The sequence below is a fragment of the Protopterus annectens genome, chromosome 6.part0, assembly GCF_019279795.1.
Source record: "Protopterus annectens isolate FY-2018-M chromosome 6.part0, PAN1.0, whole genome shotgun sequence".
Taxonomy (NCBI): Eukaryota; Metazoa; Chordata; order Ceratodontiformes; family Protopteridae; genus Protopterus; species Protopterus annectens.
The window spans coordinates 352394152-352415802 of record NC_056737.1 but is presented as its reverse complement, the minus strand read 5'-3'; positions in this window follow the sequence as shown (position 1 = coordinate 352415802).

The following is a 21651-nucleotide window of genomic DNA, read 5'->3' as shown; positions in this document are numbered from 1 at the left end:
ACCCTGCAATAAACCACACAGCGTTAAGAAGCAAGACTCCCCATGAGTACATGTCACACATACCCCTGCTGAATGTTAGTCAGATAGGTAATATGCCATATGAGTCACCCTGTGTAACTGTTTGACAGGAGCAGGTACCATCACATCACATGTGTCACAATGGTCAGGGTAGCAGAACAGTATGCTGCTGTAGTCCCAGGGGCAATAGCATATTGTATTGTATTGTATTGTAATGTATTGTATTGTGTTGTATTGTATTGGTATGTAGAGGTGCCTCCTTCATGGAGTGGAACCACTGCTGCTGTACGCCAGTGTACAGATACATATCCTGTAGTCAGGCTAGTGTTACATAGCACTTCTATATGTGTGTTTAGCTCCTCTTGGAGTTCATGTAGCATGCAACCGAGGATACCATCAGGTCCCATTGATACTGTGTTTTCTGCTTTTCTGAGGCAGCTCTTACCTGGACATCTGTGATGACAGGGAGGTTACATTCAGCTGGGATAAGTATGTCTTAGTTTGGGGAAGAGGGAGGGGGGAAACTTGCACTGAACCTGTCTGCCACAATGTTGCCAATATCTGTGGGTTCAGTGAATTATTTGTTGTTGTGTACTAACTATGAGCATATTGGAGGGTTTCTGACCAGGTTTCTAACATAACTGAAGAAGGCCTTGTGGTTATCTGTAGTGTCCCCGGTGATTTCCCTCTCAAAGTTGCCCATGGATGTTTGTATGAAAGAACATAGCTCTTTACTAGTGCTGATCAGACATGCCTTCCCTTTATGGAATTATGCTCTGTCTTGCAGTAGCTTCCATCTTTTGTTATACAATCTGTCTATGGCTGGGGTCCACCAGACAGGATGCTTTCCCTTTGTGGAGAGTGTCTTGGTCTTATATGGGATTGCATGATCCATGCATTCTCGGAGATGTCCGTAGAAATCATTTGTGAAGGAGTCAGCATTGTGGGTTGTGTCTTCCACTGGCCCAGTGGGCTTAAAGGATACCATCTCAGTGTTACAAAGTGTAAAGTTTGCATTTGAAATGTTATTCGCTGTAGTGATTTGTGCTGGTGGTGGAGGTGGGATATGTATATCCAGGGCAATTAGTTTGTGGTCAGATCACAGTAGTTGATGATGTACCCCATACAGTACCTTGGTACAAACCCCCAGAGTGAGGAGGTGCTTTGGACCTGAATCAGTGTTCTGACTGCTGGGGTTTGGTAGTATGTCGTATGGAGTGTGCCAGGTACTGTTGCACAGTTGTTGGCTGAGCACTGATACCTGGCCATTTACATGTGTATCCACCAATAGACAGACAGATGCTATATATGTGAGATAAGTTGTATCACAACAGTCGAGTAGCATGTGTAGTATGTGTGCCAAATTCTGCTGACATATTTTGCTGATATCATGTTATTTCCTTTTTCAGGACCATGGCTCACCAGCGCAATCCAGCATACTCTGCAGCTGAGGATGAGGAAGTACACCAGAGCCTGGTGTGGGATTATGCAATACTCTTTTCCCGCACCAACCAGAATCGGCAGGAGAGGGCTGCACTGTGGCAAGACCTGGTCCTTCAGGTAAATGACATAGGCACGCATAATAGGACATATGAGCAGGTCAACATCACTGCAGTGATTTAATCAGAAATGTCCATCAGCATGCGTCAGATATCCACAGGCAACAGGTTGCCACAGGTGGTGGGGTGGCTACACATCCCCCACTCACCAGGCTGGAGGGACTACTCATAAGTGTTGTGGCTCCAGCCCGCCAACAACAACAACAGCAGCAGTAGAAACACAACAGCAGCAGACCTGCATTATGATGGAGGCTGGAGCCACACAGCACCAAGACTACAAGCGTGCAGGTAATATGCCATATGTATAGTTGACTGTTGTGTACACTGGTAGTTAATGCATGTGTGAGGTGTGTCTTTGGTTTGTAGCTGTCATCATAGTATTTAATGTGCAAGTGTGATATTCTCAATATCAGCAGCTGACCTGTGAAAGGCAACTGTTGTACTACTGACCTGTATCATACTCAGTAACAATGGCACAGTTGTGCCCACTGACATTAATTTCCTCACTTCTGCAGGTCTCTCCAGTGTAACAGCAATGCAGCCTATCCATGCTGGTGAGTGTGCATTAACAATACCTTTAATAGTCTTGATAGTAATAGTAATATTAGGCTCAATAGTAGTGCTCTGTGTATGCATGCAGGTGTGTCTGTGTGTTGATATCTCGCATACTGAGTAGTGTGCAAGTGTGCAACTGTGTGCAAGTGTGCAACTGTGTGCATGTGTGCATGTGTGCAACTGTGTGCATGTGTGCATGTGTGCACCTGTGCACCTGTGCACGTGTGCATGTGTGCACGTGTGCATGTGTGCATGTGTGCACCTGTGCACCTGTGCACGTGTGCACGTGTGCATGTGTGCATCACTGGTAACATTGTGTAGACATTGTAAACTGTGTTTCCTGTTTCCCTCCCACAGGTTCTGGTGCTGCTCTGGTGTCATGCAGCAGGGAAGCTGAATCAGGTGCCACGGGTACTGATAATGATGACATCTGTGTATTGGCACAGGAAGGTGTGCCAGGGTCCATCATTGGTCAGCCAGTTGACAGTACACAGCTGTCAATGCACAGTCATCATGTCAATATACCCTTTGTCACCAATGTCCCTAAGTGATGGACAGGATACAGTGGGCATTGACCAGGGTAATGTGGTATCTGTGGCACATGCTTCCCCACACAGCAGCCATGGGCATGGCCCTGAGATGGTACCACACAGACAGATGTCCAGGGGTTCTCGTGGGAGCATTCGTAGGTGTACTGCCCCTGTCAGACATGCTCACAGAGGTCTTACATGCTCAGCTATGTTTCGGGCTGTCATGCAGGCACAGTCACGTATGGAATGGTACACCAGACAGGGTCTGAGGGAGCTGACAGCATGTCACACAGCCATGACTGACAGTATGCGTGACATTGCGGCTGCCATCCGTAATTTCACCGATGTCATAGACAGACATTGTGGGGACATATTAGATCAGTTCCGCAACTACATTTCCATGAGCCAGGGCAATGGTGGATGGTTGAGGCATCAACGTGGATGTATGCCAGCAACAGCAGCAGCTGGCAGTCATTGCGGATGACAACAGGGCCGCCCCCATAGTACCAGCAGCAGCCCCAGCAATGCTGGGTCTGTGCTGTCATCAGACCGCCCCAGGAGAACATGTGCACGTGGCTCTGGACAGGCCCAACAGGGATCTGTGTCCAGTCAATGAACACCTTCTTCTGATGACAGTACCCAGTCTGGATTGGTACCGTATATGGTCCGTAGCACCCCTGCAAGGCACAGGTACCATGTCCATGGCTAGAGACACTGATCTGTATGACCTGGCAGGTACAGTCTGTGGCTGTCCACAAACACCGGTATATGGCAGCCATGAGGTGGAACTCTGTGCATCCATACACACATGCAAATTGACAACACCTAGGGCTACCGCATACACGCACACACTGCATCAACATTGCCCCACCTTGTACTGCTGTCCCTCACCAACACACATACACATACATGTCAATTGGTGGTATCAGTGGCAGACTCAGGCATACCAAGTTCACACCCTGTGCATATGATGAAACTGTGCCACCTCCTGCAATCTGTAACATCAGTGCAGGTACAGGTTAACATGTTGCTGATGCACAGGGTGCCTACATAGATGTGTAGTAATAGTATCATGTTGTTAACAGTACTGTGTGCTGATATAATTGTGGGTATATCCCAGCATGCCTGATGCAGTAAGGGTATGATTGTCTTGTACTGTTTTCTACACCCATGGTAAGTACCATAGTGTATCATGTGCACATGTTGGCATACTGGTGGTAAGGATGTCAACAGAAGGCTACATACATAGGTAGCACAGGGGATAAGGTAATGAAAGTATTGATACATAATGATGGGCATGTAAACTGCAAGTGGCATGTTGCCCACACTAGACTCTGCAATGCGGATGTTTGAGGATGTTGATATGTTTGCAGTACTACATGACTGGTACAGGACACACAGGAGCACCCTAGCACTGCAAGCTCACATCTCATACCATGCTAGACAGCCCCAACACACAAAACTAACTTTCACAGGAGGGAGAGTCCCCATAAATGTCAGGGATACTGTGGTGGCAGGACAGGTAGCATACATCCTACTAAGTATGGAACCACTGAGTGAAGGCTCAGTGTCTGTTATTTGACATGTGTATTACTGCAGGTATGAGCACCTGGGTTTCCATCTGGTTATTGTACATCCTGACGGTACATGGTCTGTACACTTGTGTGCGCTGAGACTGGACCCTGGCCATCTGACCTGTGTATTTCCATGTACATGTGTATAGTGCCTGCATATTTGCACTGTTACCTACTGGAAGTGGTAAAGCTTGTTTGTTGTACAATGGACTACATGCAGCCCTGCTTACTGTAGCTTTGTTTGCATGCATGTTTGCTTGCAGTTACCCTGGAACACTGATCCCACCTGCAATGCAGATTTACAGAGCTTCTGTGGACTCCTAGTGACATCTGCATAGCTTACTATATGTATGTCCATGTCTCACTTGACAGAACGTCACTGTTTGTCCTGTTCGCATGTACGTTGCCTGTGACACATTGCATATGACTTACCTGGCATTTGACCAAGTGGGCAGTTATATATGCCAGTGCTAACTAATCACAGGCACTACACCCTCACATACTCACCTTCTGTACCTTGTTCCCCATTGGCCCTATGTGCTGTTAATCACCATGGCAATCACAATACTATGGTAGTATGTGCAAAGGTCACTTGTCAGTCACCTCTATGGTACAGTTGTGGAATATGTGAGTCATGTGGCAATGTCACAGCTGCCACATGTACAAAGTCAACCCTCTCCCCTACACATGGACGTACAACACATGTGTGAGATGCAACCACTTAGCCAAACTGGGGACTAAGCACTCTGAACCCAGTACTGGCATAACCTGTCAGGTGGCATGAAATACTACAGTGACTACAATACCAGTCTGATGTAGACCTACACTGACAGCAATCCAAACACATGAACACACTTGGGCATTCGTGGAGCCTCAGAATAGCATCCTGCCTGAGCAGCAGACACCTCTGCAGCTGACACACAGGCATACGTTAAGCCGGAACACAGCATGTGCAACACATAGCACACAAATCCTTTGTGCCAAACAGTCACAGCCTGTACGGCTAGACAACACACCTGCTACAGATGTGTTAGGTACCTTTATTGTCTGGTACAGTGAGGTCCCGCTCACCAGGCTGGACAAGGTGAAGGTCACAGTGATATGCCTGTGAGGCACTATGGTCCACCACATAACACAAGCATACAGGTCAGTCAGAGGCATGGACACATATGACTCAGTCATTGTCCATGCCACTATGGCTGACCTGTGATGTACCTCCCTGGACTACATGATAGGGAACATAGAAGGGCTCTCTGAGCATGTGGCACAGGCTGGTATGACCCTGACCTTGATTGGCATCATACCCTCACCAAGAATGCTGAAGTATTACTGAATGCTGATGAATTACTGTAGCTACAACACCCTAGCTGAAAGGTTCCTAGCATGTAGTCACTGCATTGCTATGGAACAACTTGTTATCACTCCCACAACAGGTGAAAACATGCAGCACCTGTTCATCAACAACATGTAGACTATATGCCCCAGACCAGATGTGTATCCCTTGCTGCTAGGATGATACCATATACAACTCACACTGTATATACACATACCACATGCAGCACCCACACAGAAGACCACAGTCATAATGTTATCCAGTGCAAATACCATGTATTCACATGTGGCAGGCGTCAGACATGGGAACTATTGAAGGTCACAGGTACATATGTGTATTTGGCACACACATACATCATCTGTGTCCATTGCCATTACTGGTTTAATCGATGTCATGCATTATTGTGAACAACAACCCACACACATGGGCATTCTTGTGTGACAAAAACACACGTGGCATGTGTGGAATTCAAAGCCATAACTAACTGTGCTATGACAGTAGTGAGAGACGCAGTGGCAGAGTGTGCAATTTGCATTACTGGTAGATTTGCCCTCTCCTGCTGTACTTGTAGGGTGCTGACATCATCTCTGTGTAGAGATTGGAATATGCAGCAGCTGGTGTGTTGTACTGGTTGCCAAAAGGGTCAGTTTTCTCACACATGTAATTGCACACACCCTACTTCACCCCCCCCAAACACACACTTGCCATTGGCAGGATTCAAACCCCTACCTAACTATGTTATGAAACTCAAGACGGACGCATTAGCAGAGTGAGCGGTTTCCCTTCTCCTGCTGTACTCATAGGGTGCTGACATCATTAGTGTTTAGAAAGGGGAATGTGCATCCTGTAGTGTGTTTTCCTAGTTGTCGAAAGGGACACTTCTCTCACACAGAATTGCATACACACTAACCCCCCTCACCCAAACACACACACTTGCAGGATTCAACCCCCTATCTAACTATGTTATGATACTCAAGACGGATGCAGTAGCGGAGTTCGCTATTCGCATTACTGGAAGGTTTCCCTTCTCCTGCTGTACTTATAGGGTGCTGACATCATCAGTGTTTAGAAGGGGGAATGTGCATCCTGTAGTGTGTTTTCCTAGTTGCCAAAAGGGACATTTCTCACACACACAATTGCACACAAACAACCCCACTCACCCACACACACACACACACACACACTGAGCATTTGCAGGATTCAAACCCCTACCTAACTATATTATGACACTTGAGGGAGACACATTAGCAGAGCGCACTATCCGAATTACTGGGGATTTGTTTTGCACCTGCAGTATTTATAGGATGCTGACATCATCATTTCTACAGAGGTATGTACATCTATTACTACCTGTCAGGTGGGGGATAGCATATATATGCATTTGCAGCCACCTACTTCAGGGTCAGATATGCACATCAGCACTGGCAGGTTATGTTCTATACCATGCTTCATGACCACAGGACCTGTAACACACAACACAACCAGTTCGGACCACCCCTCCCACATCCAGGACACACACACTTTGCTTCCCTGGAAACAGTGCCAAGAAATGAAGGTGTTCACATACACCATTCCTGTTGTTAATGTCAGGTACAGGTATATTGTGTGTGGGAACTACTCAGGCCTCTACAACATTACCCTACAGCCACTACAATTTGTGAGTCCATGTGCTATGGCAGGACCACTCACCACAGCCACAAGGTGGAATACATATTGGACCTGACCGTCTGCAACATGGGTACTCACTGTTCCACACCAGAGGTAGACCACCATTGTTGATATCTGACCATACCCACCTTTCCCTGGACATCCATATCCCATCCCCACCCCCAGGCAAGGTTGTCACTGCAAACAAAGTGTATTTATCAAAAGCAGACTTTACACTTGTGAAGACTGGGGTGGAAGACTTCAAAGGACCCATGCTCGGGGAGTATACAGGCCACTCTGCATAATCCCTGACAATTGCATTCTATGAGCATCTGGAAGGTTTGCATTTATCATGCTATCCCAAATATACCCATGACTCCTCCACAACAGGACACCTGCCAGGTGTACACCAGCCATATATGAGCTGTCCAACAGACAGAGTGAGCTAATACATTGCAGAGCAGTAGCCCACAGAGGGAGGACATCTCTGAACAGTACTGGCATGACACTTCAATCCCTCATAATCATCACGACAAAGTGTTGACAGTGAAATTGTCCAGGCACTGCAGATAAGGCTCCCCTCAGTCTGTTATTGATGCCCACTTACTGTTAGAGGTCCTCACCAACCCTCTTCCAGCACACACCAACAACATGGATGTGGCATAGCAAATGCAACCCCTGGGATCTCCACTGTGTCCCTGCTTGACGGAGGCACAGCACACTAGCCTCAAACGGTGACTTATGTGACCTACTTTACAGTGGCACAGTAGCCTACTGTACTGGGGAGGCAGATGCCAAGCACACTCTGGCTAAGCTTTCATTTAATAGGGCAAACAGCCTAGTGTTGTCCTCTACACCCATATGTTTAATTGTCAGATGCACAATATTTGTTGCTGATAGACTGTTTGCAGGTCTTTATTGCCATAGCATTCCCTGTTTCTATGAACAACTTGTGTATCTGTGGAAGATGTTTGAATATGAGAGGGATCCACTATATCACTTATGTCTCTGTAGTCATTTAACTGTGTGCACTGGGCAGATTGCTGTAATGTGGTTGGTTCCTGGAATAACACGTACAAATACCAGATATGTGTGGCCAACTGCTAAACTGAGATATGGCCTAAATGTGAGAGCATGCCCAGTGTGAGCTTTCCATATGTTGAACTCTGCAGTCCACCACATTTGTGGATGAGTGTGAACTTCAACAATATCTCACGTTTATGGTTGTGTGTTGTGTGTCATGTTGTGTACTTACTGTCCAACTGCTTTGTGTCTGAACACAACAGGGATTATACTGTGCCTGCAGGGTTTGCATGGGATACTTTGCATACAGTTGTCAATATCCTTTCATACTGACCTAACACTGTAGTACCGTATAGTGTACTGGTTCAGTACTTTCACTGTGGTGGACAGTATCCTGGGCTTTAGTCCTATCACTGCTTTAAATTTTCATAGTGAGCACAACAGACTGGTTAGTGGCCAGTTGTGCACATATGACCATGTTGCATTATGTTCAGATATGAACTAATTAAACCAGGCTTGTCCAACATTGGTAGTGTATTCCACAACATAGGTGTACATTGGCAAACACTAGCGATGTGCCCTAGGCCATTTCTAATGCTAGTCAGAGAGTGTGTTTGTCCTTCAACACACATTGTAACTGGAGTTTGCCATGACATATATCATGGTTAGTATACTGTGCTTCCGTCTACCCGTGACATAACAGTGATACCCAGGGTAAACCTACCATCTCCCATCCACTCATCAAGATTCCTCTTGAGGAGAGTCAATGAGTGACTCTCTGGCTAACCTGTACTGGGAGTTTACTCAAGAGTGGGGGTGGCTTCTGTGTTATGGATCATTCAGTACAGCTTGTCCTATGTATTTCAGTGCTGGGGTTCAGGTCTCTCATGTGCATAGCTTACTGCCATTCAGATTGTACAAGGTGCAGCATGTTCATTGATTCCAGCTTGGACATGGCTTTATACATCAGGCACAGCTTGCCTCTGGGTGGGCAGTATGGCAGTGTGTGGAGCTGCAGTTTGTTTAATCAGGCAACACATGGCGTCTGTTCAAGCTCTTTGATACTTCTGGTGAGGTACTTTTGGGGTCTTTCCAGTTGATGGAGGTGTCTGTTGAGGTACATCCCACAGGGGCCATTGTAGTCAATTGTAACACTGATGAAGGATGACTGCAGAGCCACAATGACCTCCCCTGATCTAGATCTGACAACCTTCATGATTAGGTGGGTATATGGTATGTTTCTGTAACCACTACAGCCACATGCTTGTCTAATGCAGGATATCTATCAACTTGTGTCCCCAGGTCTCTTATTACATGTTAAGTACTTAATGGGTTAACAGCTATGTGGTAATTGGTGGGCACTTACTGTATATCTACAGGGGTTGACTATACACTTTTCTGCAATAAGCTTACTGACATGGTTATGGCACCAGTTGTCTGTTTCTATGTGGCCCTTTTGTGGGATGCTTGTGTCAGCTGGAGGGTCAGATATGGTGGCCAGTATGTAGTCCTCTGCAAACTTGTTCAGACACAGTCCTTCCATGTTGGCCTGTACCTATGGGACATATATACCAAACAAGGGAGGTCCCAGGACCAAGCCTTGTGGGATGCCAGTTATATCTGGTTTGTAGTCTGACATGGCTGCAGCATTTCTGACCATGTCAGTTCTGTCCTTGGTCTGGTTTGCATCCCCTCTACTGACATAGGGGTTTATATTTAAGCTGGTGAGCTTATCTATAATGAACAATTGGGCTATTGTATGGAAGCCTTTTGTAAGGTCCAGCTATGCTGTGTGGACCACATTCTCCTCATCAATGACCTTAATGACTGTTTTAAATGAGTCAAACATGTTTAAGGGGCAGGATCTGCACTTAAGAAAGCCACACTGGGTAGGTTCCAGTGTCAGTAGGTCCCCAATATCTTTATGTCTGCGGTACATGCTGATCCTTTCCATAGCTTTGCAAACCAAGCTTGTCAGGATTCTGGGGTGGTAATTTGCAATATCCATTCAGACAACACCTTTGTGGAGAAGGACCACTGTTGTTGTACACTGCTCTTTGGGTACATATCCTGTGGTGAGGCTGACATTGAGCAGTAATATTATTTGGCATTCCATTCTTCTTGGAGTCCATGTTGGACTCAGCCCAGGACACCATCTCATACCATTGATGCTGTGTGTTTTGCTTTGTAGATGTTGGCTGCTACCTCAGCATCTGCAATGTCAGGGGGCCAGCACTCTGCTGGGATAGATATGTTGCATGTGGGGGGGGGGGTTTGCACTGCACATGTCAGGTTGGATGTTGGCAATATGTGTGTGTGTTTGGTATGTTGTTTGTAATATTTGAGAGATTCAGAACATATCTTTGAATTCCCAACAAGGTTCCTACCATCAGTTAAGAAAGCCTTGTGATTATCCTTAGCGTCATGTACAATTTGTATCTTCATACGTTCATAGGTTCATACTAGGCTATCTGCCCTAGGGCATTTATAAGCCTAGCCAGAGTGTGTGTGGCTTTCGCCACCCCTTGCTATGTGAATATTATGGCCATTTATGATTTACTTTACTGTGCCTCTGTCTGGACGTGACACAATGAAGACCCCCAGTGTACATCTACGATCATCCATCCACTTGGCAAGATTCCTGTTAAAGAGAGTCAGTGAGGGGCTCTGCCTAATATGGAGTGGGATTCTGTTCCAGGGTGTAGGGAGCCTCTGGGTTATGTATCTGTCCCTCCAGCACATCCTATTTCATTATGTGTTGAGGTTGACATATCTCACTCTCACAGCTCCGATGGATTTGGGTTTTCTGGGGTGGAGCATGTCCATTACTCCTGTGTTGGACATGGCCTTGTACAACAGGCATACAATGCCTCTGTGTAGGCAGTATGTGCCTGCATACAGCTGGGGTGTCTACAGCCAGGCAGCATATGACATATATTTGAGACCCTTTATCCTCTTGGTGAGGTACCTTTGAGGTCTTTCTAACTGCTGCAGGTGTCGGGTAAGGTACATCCCAAATGAGGCATTGTACTAGATTATGGGTCTGATAAGAGAACAGTATAGGGGCACAATGACCTCTGTTGACGTAGATGTGAATCCTTTCATGATACGGTGTCCAATGTAGACAGTCTTCCTAGCCACGTTGGCAATGTGAGTGTCACATAACAGGTTACTGTCCACTTGTGTCCCTAGATCCCTGATTACTCCTTCCATACATAATGGATTACCACCTATGTGGTGATTTGTGAGTACCTTGTTTGGTATTTGGTGAGACATTCATACTGTCCAGTGCCTTCAGGACGGCTGGGTGAGATTCCTGTGTGTGAAAGTGTGGTCTGTAGCATGCTACAGTCTGTACAGCAGTTTTGCCTACGGTTAGTTGCACATGGGTGGTCTCCAATGCTTCGTGCATTGTCAGTTACCTGGACGTGTGGGTGTCTGTGCTGAATATGGATACTCTCCCTCCGTTTATGTTTTGGTCCAGGTTTTGGGCCCATAATGCATGATATGAGGTATAACCTGGTAGTGTTGGTGTGCTGTCAGGAGCCTTGCTGCAGGTTTCTGTCATTGCACAAACATCAATGTTCTCCATACTGGGGAGGGCCTCGGGAGCATGCATATTGAGGTTTACACATCTGGCATTGGGCAGCATTACCCTTATGTTTCTTTTCACTTATGTTTTCTAGGGTGGTGGGTTAGTCTTTTCAGCCTTGCCTACGAAAGGCTCTATGGAGGTGGCAAGAGCCTTATCCAATATCCAGACACCCAGAGGTAACAGGTGCAAGCCATCCCTGGCACAGCAACATGGCTTGTCAAGCATGACATCCCAAGCAGACAGACATTGGATCCCCTTGGAATGACACCAGTAATTGTGTCACTTGTTAAAGCTGATCATTCTGTGTTTGTACTGTGGCATCATTCTTGGTGAGGCTAGGATGCTGCATATGGTCAGTGTCATACTGGCCTGGACTACATAATCGGAGAGCTCATCTATGTCTCTTTTCATATAGTCCGGGGAGGTACATCTCAGGTCATTCACGCCAGCATGGACAATGACTGCATCATATTTATACTATCTTTGGGGTGATCTGCGTACTTGTGTTATGTGGCGTATTGTAGCAGCCTACAGGCAGCTTACTGTACCCTTTCCCTTGTTCAGTCTGGTGAGAGGGACAGCAGTGTGTCTGACTATGGAGTCACCTATTACAACTGTATCAGACATGTTGTTTCTCCTTCTGGCCTGTGACTGTTTGGCACACCAGCTTTGTGTACTATATGTTGCATGTGCTATGTTTGGAGGTAGTGGTTGATTGGGTGTCTGCTTTGGAGGCCTCTGTTGATGTGGTGTGTTTGTAATTAGAGCCTCCGAGAATGTTTTTCTGTGCTTATGTCTTTGGTTTGCAGTTGTGATAGGTCTATGTGAGACTGGGTTTGTGGTGTGTGTGGTTTCCTTCTCCTCCTGACTAGTTTTGACAGTACTTAGTTGAGAGAGCTCAGCCTCCGGTTTGGATAAATGGTTGCATCTCTCACATATATTTGTATTTCTTGGGGGGAGGTGAGGGTTGTCTGTGTACATGGGGCAGGTGTAACATTGCCTCAAGATTCACAGATTCAACTTGTTGTAGCTGGCCTTAGTGGATTGTATGTGTGGACATATTTTATTGCCATACTACTGATCAGTGATTACTTCCCTTTTTATGTTTGCTCTATCATGTAGTAGCTTCCTCATTCTCTTGCATGGTTTGGTAATGGCTGGAGTCCACCATGCCAGATGCCTGCATGTATGGCATTGTGTCTTGTTTTAATTTAGGATTGCATAATCCATGCATTCCTGGCAGTGTTCATGGAATGCCTGTATAACATGTTCTGAGGTGTGGCCCATATTTTGCACCTGCACAGGGCCTTTAATGGATTCCACATCAGTTTGGAGGAGTGCAACTTTTGCTTTACACTTGTTTTTCACTGTGGTTTTCTGGCCAGGGACTGTGGTCAGGATGTGTATATCCGGTGTGATTACTCTATGGTCTGGTCTTACCAGTGAGGGATACACTTCTCATCTTGCCATCCAGTACCCATGTTGCTGATTATCACATCCAGTATGCTTGCCCCTCTTGTGGGAGTGGTACGTTGTTCCTGGGCATTTTGGTTTATGGATTCTAGGAACTTTTGTCCTACAGTGTTGGAGCTAGTATAATGTTCCCAGTCCATGTTTGGGTATTTTCAGTCACCCAAACATGTGATGTGGTTTGGAGGGCTTGATATATTCATGTATTCCAACATAGGCCAAGTGCAGTTCCTGGTGTTAGGATGGTAGTCTGTAGCAGGCTATAAACTGGGAGGCAGTTTTAGCCACTGTTACTTGACCATGGCTAGTCCATGCTGCTTCTTGTTGTGGTACCAACATGGGGGTGTGGTTATCCTTGACAATTATTGCTAGTCACCCTCCTTTTGTAGCTTGTTCCATGTTTTGAGGCCTTACAGCACAGTATGAGGTGTAACCTGGTAGTGTTAGGGTGCTGTTGTGAGCCTTGACCCAGTTTTCTGTTACAGGACAGATATCAACATTCTCCATACTGGGGGAGTTTAGACTGCATGCATCTTGCTGTTTAGACTTCTGGCATTGGGTAGCATTACATCTAGGTTCTTATCCCTTGTGATACCTATGGAGGTGGGTTTGTGTTTTGAGCCTTACCTATTCAAGGCACGCTGTGGGTAACAACAGCCTTTGCCAGTATCCATAAGGCCAGGACTGATAGGTGCATGCCACCCCTAGCAGGTGGAGCATCATGTCATTCTCAGCATGTCATCCCAGGCTGGCACACATTGGATCCCCTTTGACTAACAGCAATACTTCAGCCAATTATTGCAATTGATCATCTCATCGTCATATTGTGGCATCATGCTTGGTGAGGGTAGGATGTTAGTCAGGGTCATCAAGTTTGCATATACTACATGGTGTTACATTGCTTAACACATGGCATTCATGCCTCAGGTGGTGCTGCAGGGCTGCCTCTGTCGGATGCACATACTACACTCCCTGTACATGTTTGAGAGCAGGTTATGTCATTTTAGGTATCCTTGTTATTAAATGAGTGAGTCAGAGAGGGGTATCATTCCCAGGGATCCTATTGAGCCAGTGTATGTGCTATGCGTTGCCTCTTTGCCAAGGCCAGGGCATACTGGGCACACTTCCTTCTGCCTTCTGAGGTAGGCTCAGGTTGTTCCTCCTCCGAGTCACGCTTTGCCTGTGATGGCCTTGGCAATGGTGGGGGGCTGTTTGGCCCGGCCCTATGCTGGTCCTGCTGCAGCTGTTTTTGCAAGATCATATTATGTAGCATAGCACATACCATGACAATTTGGGTACATGTAGTTGGTGAGTACTGCAAGGCTTCACCAGATGTGTCCAGACACCGGAACCGTGACTTGAGCAGCCCAAACACACGCTCTATTACATTACGTGTTTGTGTGTGTGTGCCTCATTATGGCATTCCTGTTCAGGTGTGTGTGCATTTCTGATGGGTGTCATCAGCCACGGCTCCAGTGCATAACCTGCATCCCCCACTAGGTGTCCATGTGGGATGTCCCCATTGGCAAATGTCTGGCACAGCTGCGTCAAATGCCAGATATGGGAATCATGGTAGCTCCCATGGCAGCCAGCACACACATTCATTATTATGCCCTGGGCATCACACACAACCTGGCAGTTGATGGAGGGGAAGCCCTTGCGGTAATGTAGGCCCTACCCCATTCACCGGCTGGTGCTTTGATGCGTATGTGCGTGCAGTCTATTGCACCCACTACCTCAGGGTATAACACTATTTGCTGGAAGAGATGCATATTGCTGGCCAATACCTCACGGGCATTGAGGAAATATACATGATCACCGACATGTGCTGACATGGCATCCAGGAACTGGTGCAGTACCCTGGAGGCTGATGCCTGTGATATCCCCATCATATCACCAGTTGGTCTCTGGAAGGTACCTGTTGCTAGTATTCTTAGGCCAACACATACCTTGGTTTCCACTGGGATGGGTTCCCCTCTGTTGGTTCTGTGTGTGAGGCGTGGCCTGCAGAGCTCGACAATTTGCTGCAGGAGGTCTCTGTCCACTATATAGCGCTCCACTATCTCCAGCTCATGTAACCCATGGTAGGTGACCCTAGGCCTGTACACTCTTCTCCGTCTCCTCACTGTGGGTTGTCTGGCACCATTTGCATTGTCTCCACCCTCAGCAAGTCGCCTATGTCTCCTTATGACAGCTATGGCAGCCCCTAGCATTGCTGCTCTGAGTTCAGCTTTTTCAGTTTTCACTTCTAATAGCTTACTCCTGTCTTGCAGTGTCTCTTGAGAGAAACATCCTGCAGTGCTGTTTGCAGAGTTTTAAGTGCTGGGCTGGGCTACTATTCTGCCTGAGTAATTGCCTGCTTCTAATTGTTTTCACCTGCTAGCTCCATCAGTATTCCCTGCTAGCTTCCTACTAATTCTGTTGCTTCCTTTTTCCTTTCTGTTTCCTCAGGGGGGAGCAACACACATACCAGCAGAAACACGCTCATAGTGGCTTACACGCACGCACACATGCTTACATGGTTTAGAATCTTTTTATTCGGGTTAAAACACATGCACACCAGCGCAAACAGTCTTATAAGTCTGCCAACAGGCTCCAACATGCTCAGTCTGCCTTGCACACGCGCACACTGCCCTACTCCCGCCTCATGGCGTGCACACATGCGCATGCACAGCCAGCAAGAAACTTTGGTGTAAGCAACAGTGTTCATCTTCCATTTCTTGACTTTCCCATGCTTATCTTGTGGCACTCCTCTTTCCATGATATGTGTCTGACATCTGTCATGTAACACTAACCTCCAATGAACTGCATTTCTTTCTGCCATTCCCCCTGTGATGTCACCTATCTCCTACTCTGTTCCTCCCCCTTACGTAACTCTTACACTACTCAGAATGTGCTCATTTGCTATGTGACAGTGGGATTCAGTATCCTAACACTCATTTACATTAGATTGCCTACTAATGCTTAGTTACATGTCTTAGACTCAGCTTGCCCCCTTAGCAACCACTAAACGATGGCCATGTTGTTTTTGGTCTGCTGGTCCCTGCATTGTAAATCCATGTATTGCATAAAACCCATATTTGTGGGTTTATAACCTTCATTTTTATGTTTTATATAGCGCAGCACATTTGGGCTGGGCTGCGCTGTGTTTAAAAAAATATTTATTTCTCAAATTTGCATTGGGTTACCTTGCCAATGGCCACATATTTGGCCATTGGCATGCTGCCTGACACATATGCACCCTTTATTTGGAGCTGACATGGCTCCATTGTGTTTTTGCAGAAACGTACTCAGTTGTCAACTGAGTACATTTCTGCAGCTAAAATGGCTCTTACACGGGCTGGTTTGGGCTTCATGGATCGCTAATCTACCTCATTTGCATGCCTTTTGGCTGCAAGTGAGGTGATTAGCATATCCACGCCAACTCCGTGTAAGAGATGTTTTAGCTGGTCTCTTACACGGAATTTCGGGCTGTTCCTGGATCGCGAGGGCTGCTTGGAGTCTTACACTACTCTTGGACTCCATGCAAGCCTTCGTGAATCCTGCCCATTGTGTATATTACTCAAAAATATTCCTAAGTGTTCAGTAATCTGTAAGTCATGTATACAGTAATAATTATAGAAATTATCACCCTTCACAAACTTTCAGAGGTTTGGGTATCATTAGAACCAAGAATTAGATGGAAACACAATTTCTATGTTTACACAAAAAAATCTTTACTAAAATAAATAAATCTTCACATCAAGAAATTGCATACCTTAAAGAAAGACACACTATCCTAACAATTGCATGAGTTAAATTCTGGATCATAAACTGGGCATTATATCAAAAAGATAGATTACTAAAAAGATTCAAATGTATAACTTCTGTAATAGTTTAAGCTTAAATGTGACAAGTAGTATTATAAACTATTGTTTACAAAGTCGGCAAAGGAGATTCAATGATAATATATCATTAATACAGATTTCCTAAGTAGGGTGTATCACTTTTAGTTAATCCTCTCAACCCTCATCCCCAGTGCTGCATATATTAAGGTAGTTCACAACTACCTGCATGTATGCATCTCTTTGAATCCCCTGATGATTTCTTTACAGGCACCCCAGCCATTAGACTTTACAAGGTAGACCTACAGACACCTATAGCAATAACCCACACCTGGGTGTGGGTAATGCTGGATTTACCTTCACCCTCGGGACCAAACAAAGCCAACCGTGGGTAAATCCAGCATTGCCGACACCCAGAAGTGGGTTATTGCTATTATACAATGACATTATTTAAGAAAAAAAATAATTACTTTTCTTAAATAATGGCATTGTATAATGACTCCTTGCTGCCCTTCTGCAGCTGTCTGGTATTCCGCGGAAGTTCTGATGTACTGAGCATGCCTACGCAGTACATCAGAGCTATGGGCAAAAGCAATGGAGAAAGCAAGATCTGTGTTGCTTTTTACTGTTTCGCTGTGATAAATCGGTTTAACATAGTGAGACAGCTTTAAAAAAATCAACGGAGAATCTCCGTTGCTTATTTTAAAGCTGTCTCACTATGTTAAACCCATTTAACATAGCGAGACAGTTTTGAAAAAAGCAACGGAGAAAGCAAGATCTCTGTTGCTTTTTACAAACTGTTTTGCTATGTTAAATGGGTTTAACATAGTGAGACAGGTTTAAAAAAAAAAGCAATGGAGAAAGCAAGATCTCCGTTGCTTTTTACACACTGTGTTGCTATGTTAAAGGAGTTTAACATAGCGAGACAGCTTTAAAAAAGGCAACGGAGATCTCCGTTGCTTTTTTTAAACCTGTGTTGCTGTGTTAAACTCCTTTAACATAGCGAGGCAGTGTTTTAAAAAAAGACTTATACTAATGGAAAAAGTCCGGGCGACCGGACCTTTTTCCATTAGTATAAGTCGATTTACAACGTGCATGCTGACCAATCAGCATGCACGTTTTGGAATATTAATGGGGGGGGTTATGGTATAATTGCAAGGTTAAACCTAGTGGTCCCCTTCGTTAGGCCCATAGAGCAAAGGGTCTGATGGAAGTTGCACGGGAAGAGCATGGGAGCTGTCATACTTGTGGAGGTTGATTAGTTGTTCTAGCTGTGGGGATCATTCAATTGACATCAAGGTGTCATTGCCCTAACCTTGAGATGTGCTGCAAGGCTTCTGGTTACTACCAGAAGTCATCCTAGAATCATTTTTCCCTTCCCCTCTGGATTAGAGGACTGATCATTTGACGTTTTATCCTCCACCTGCCCCAGTGCCAGCCCTAATGGCAGACAGCGTCCATTTCTGAGCTCAGGTCACAAGAAACAGAGTGTTTCACCCTAAATCTTTGCCAGTGTTGCATATAATAACAATATTAAATCTTTAATCACTCCCTGGGGACAAGACTAAGAAGTTTAATCAAGAAACTGAAATCCAACAAAATATTTCTGTATACAAACAACTCAAATACTTCCTATTCCTACCTAGTTTCATTTTCATAGTAGCAAAATGCTATGGAGCTCATTTTTACTTGTTGCCTGATAACTAAAAACTGAAATTGCACTCTGGGTAGAATATGCTTTTACTTAGGACTACATAAGAAGATGTTGTAAGTTTAAAATTCAAAAGAAAGTATTTAGTCAACCACAACTAAGGAAAATACAAAGAATAAATGCTTAGTACAAATGAAGTCCAACAGGAAGAACCACTTAGGCGAACAAAGTATCCACACTACATTATTACACAAAACTATTTAGCACTTTCATCCACTGAAACGTGGACATTTTGTCTAGATGTTAGAGGAAAGAGTGAGGAGCTAGTTCACTGACAAGATGTCACCTTCTCTTAAGAGAACACATAAGGATGAAACAACACTGGAATGCAATGGTTAATGAAAATTTAAGACCCATTTGGGATACAATTAAAAAAGAAGATGTGAAGGTATTAGGACAAAAATCTTACTGTTGTGATTGGTGTGGGGCTAGCTGATTTATGACCAGTCTCTGTAGCAGCAATGAAGTTGCACAAGGACTTTGGCTGTATAATTGTGACTTAATGAAATGTTGAGAGACTAGAGTGGACTCAGTGTGAGAATATTCAATCTGTGAAAATTAGCTAGTCATTTTAAGGTACAGAAATCCTTGTAGCAATTAGCTATAAAAACTAGATAGCTGGAGTTAGATTTTTTCTTTATGCATTCTATCTCTGTTTATTGTACTTCACGTTAATCTTCTTTGTGTGCCAATTATAGCCGGCCTTAGGCATAGGCCAACTAGGCGGTCACCTAAGGCGCCACTCTAGCAGGAGAGCTTTTCCAGTATTTATTTGGTGTAGGTAGACCAGGATGAGGGTACCAGGTGGTATGGGAGGGGGCACCATGGAGCCCTTTTGACTAGGGCATCAGTTGACCTAAGGCTGCTCCTGCCAATCTATGCATATTTATTTGGTATCTGTGCTATTATCTTTATTTACATAAAATCCATTATAATTATCTTTAAGCATTGTGGCTATTTTTTTTTATTTATTACAAGAGTTTTTATGCACTGCTGCTTAACTGAGAAGAGGGTAATCATTTATACTGAGGAATAGCAAACTGTAAAGGACCACATCTTCGAGGCTGCTTCAGCCAACTACCTGTAAAAAAGACCTAAAGTGGAACAATCAGAGTATACAGGTAACTGGAAGTCTCTGACTTTCGTCAGAGTAGTGGCAGTACTAACAGGCTCAGGAAGAAATCTGTGTGAAATTGGAAGATTCAACAGCATTCCCTGGAAATTGTGTGCTTGTGTGTGAATGTGAAAATAATATGTGTAAAGCAGTTACTGTGGATAGAGGGGTGTTTGAAGACATTGGTTCATGGAGAGAGTGGTGTAGCTCTGTAAGTGAACAGTGTGCAGTCTAATTTAGGTGTGGAGGTTGGAGACTCAGATCTTGGATGGTAGAGTACAATCCCTGTATGCCGTTAGTGCCAGTGTTGTATTTAATGGATTATTCATGGATTACTCATTGCAACAGACTGGGTAACAGCATCTAGTGGCATTGGTTGCCACAAAGTCATCATAACTACAAAGCAACTTTGTTTTGTGTCAGAAATTCACTACCTACTATGAGCAGCAGGGCAAATTGTTTACATCTGAGGATCTCAGCAAATGCATTTAGTCAGAGGCACACATTAGGGCTCTGCAACTAAATGAACATTTAATATAAATGCATTTCAATACATTAAAATATGCAATAGCTTGGCTCAGGGAGACAGAGAGTTCTGCCGGTATACTGATGAACATCAGTAATAATACTCCTAAATCACTAATATATTGCAAGGTATATAATATAGTGTCTCAGTGCTTACCTTTTTTATGTCAGTGTTTACTCCAGCCTATCTTTCCTTTTACATTTCTTCTAATTCTCTCTCTCTTCCTGTATGCCTTTAAATGATATCTGTATTCTTGAATAATTAAAATTCCCTGAAAACGTTATAGCAACAATCTATTCTCTCTCTCTCTCTCTCTCTCTCTCTCTCTCTCCCTCCTTTATGAATTGCAAAGCAGTCTGAAATTAGCTGGAAAAACACTTCACAAAAGATCAAGCACATTACATTAGTTATTAATTTGTTTTTCCATTTTGTTAGTGGCCACATCTGTTCAAGTGAGTGTAACCAGCTATCAGGCACACATCATGCTAGTAAAATGGTAAAGACAATTTCCATGGACACAAAACTTGTACACCTACCATTTTAAAAGAACATTACAAAATAATTAACTGTTTTGACTTCTTTATGTAGTGTAAAAAATGGATCTCAGCAAAGCACTGTGCCGCACAATTCTAAGCTATGTCAGTGTCAACAGGGGCTGGGGCAGGTCTTAGTAACAATACACTGACCGTGGGCTTAATAGTTACATCAAGGATTTAATGCCAGTTTTACTGCTATTGCAATATACTCCAATTTCAATTCCTATTCCTTATCTATTAGCCCTTTTCAGATTCCACCATGTAACACTGTCAGAAATCTTCCATTTATTTGTAAGAAGATTGCCTCCCTCTTCTTGATGTAGATTTGTAGAATGAGATTCAAAGCTGGATTTCATAAGTCCATTATTTGAAATGAATTTGCATTTAGTCAGCATCTATCTATCTATCTATCTATCTATCTATCTATCTATCTATCTATCTATCTGTCTATCTATCTATCCATCTATCTATCTATCTATCTATCTATCTATCTATCTATCTATCTATCTATCTATCTATCTATCTATCTATCTATCTATCTATCTATCTATCTATCTATCTATCTATCTATCTATCCATCCATTATCCATCTATGTATCCATATTTCTACCTATATTATATTTTCACAGTGAAGAA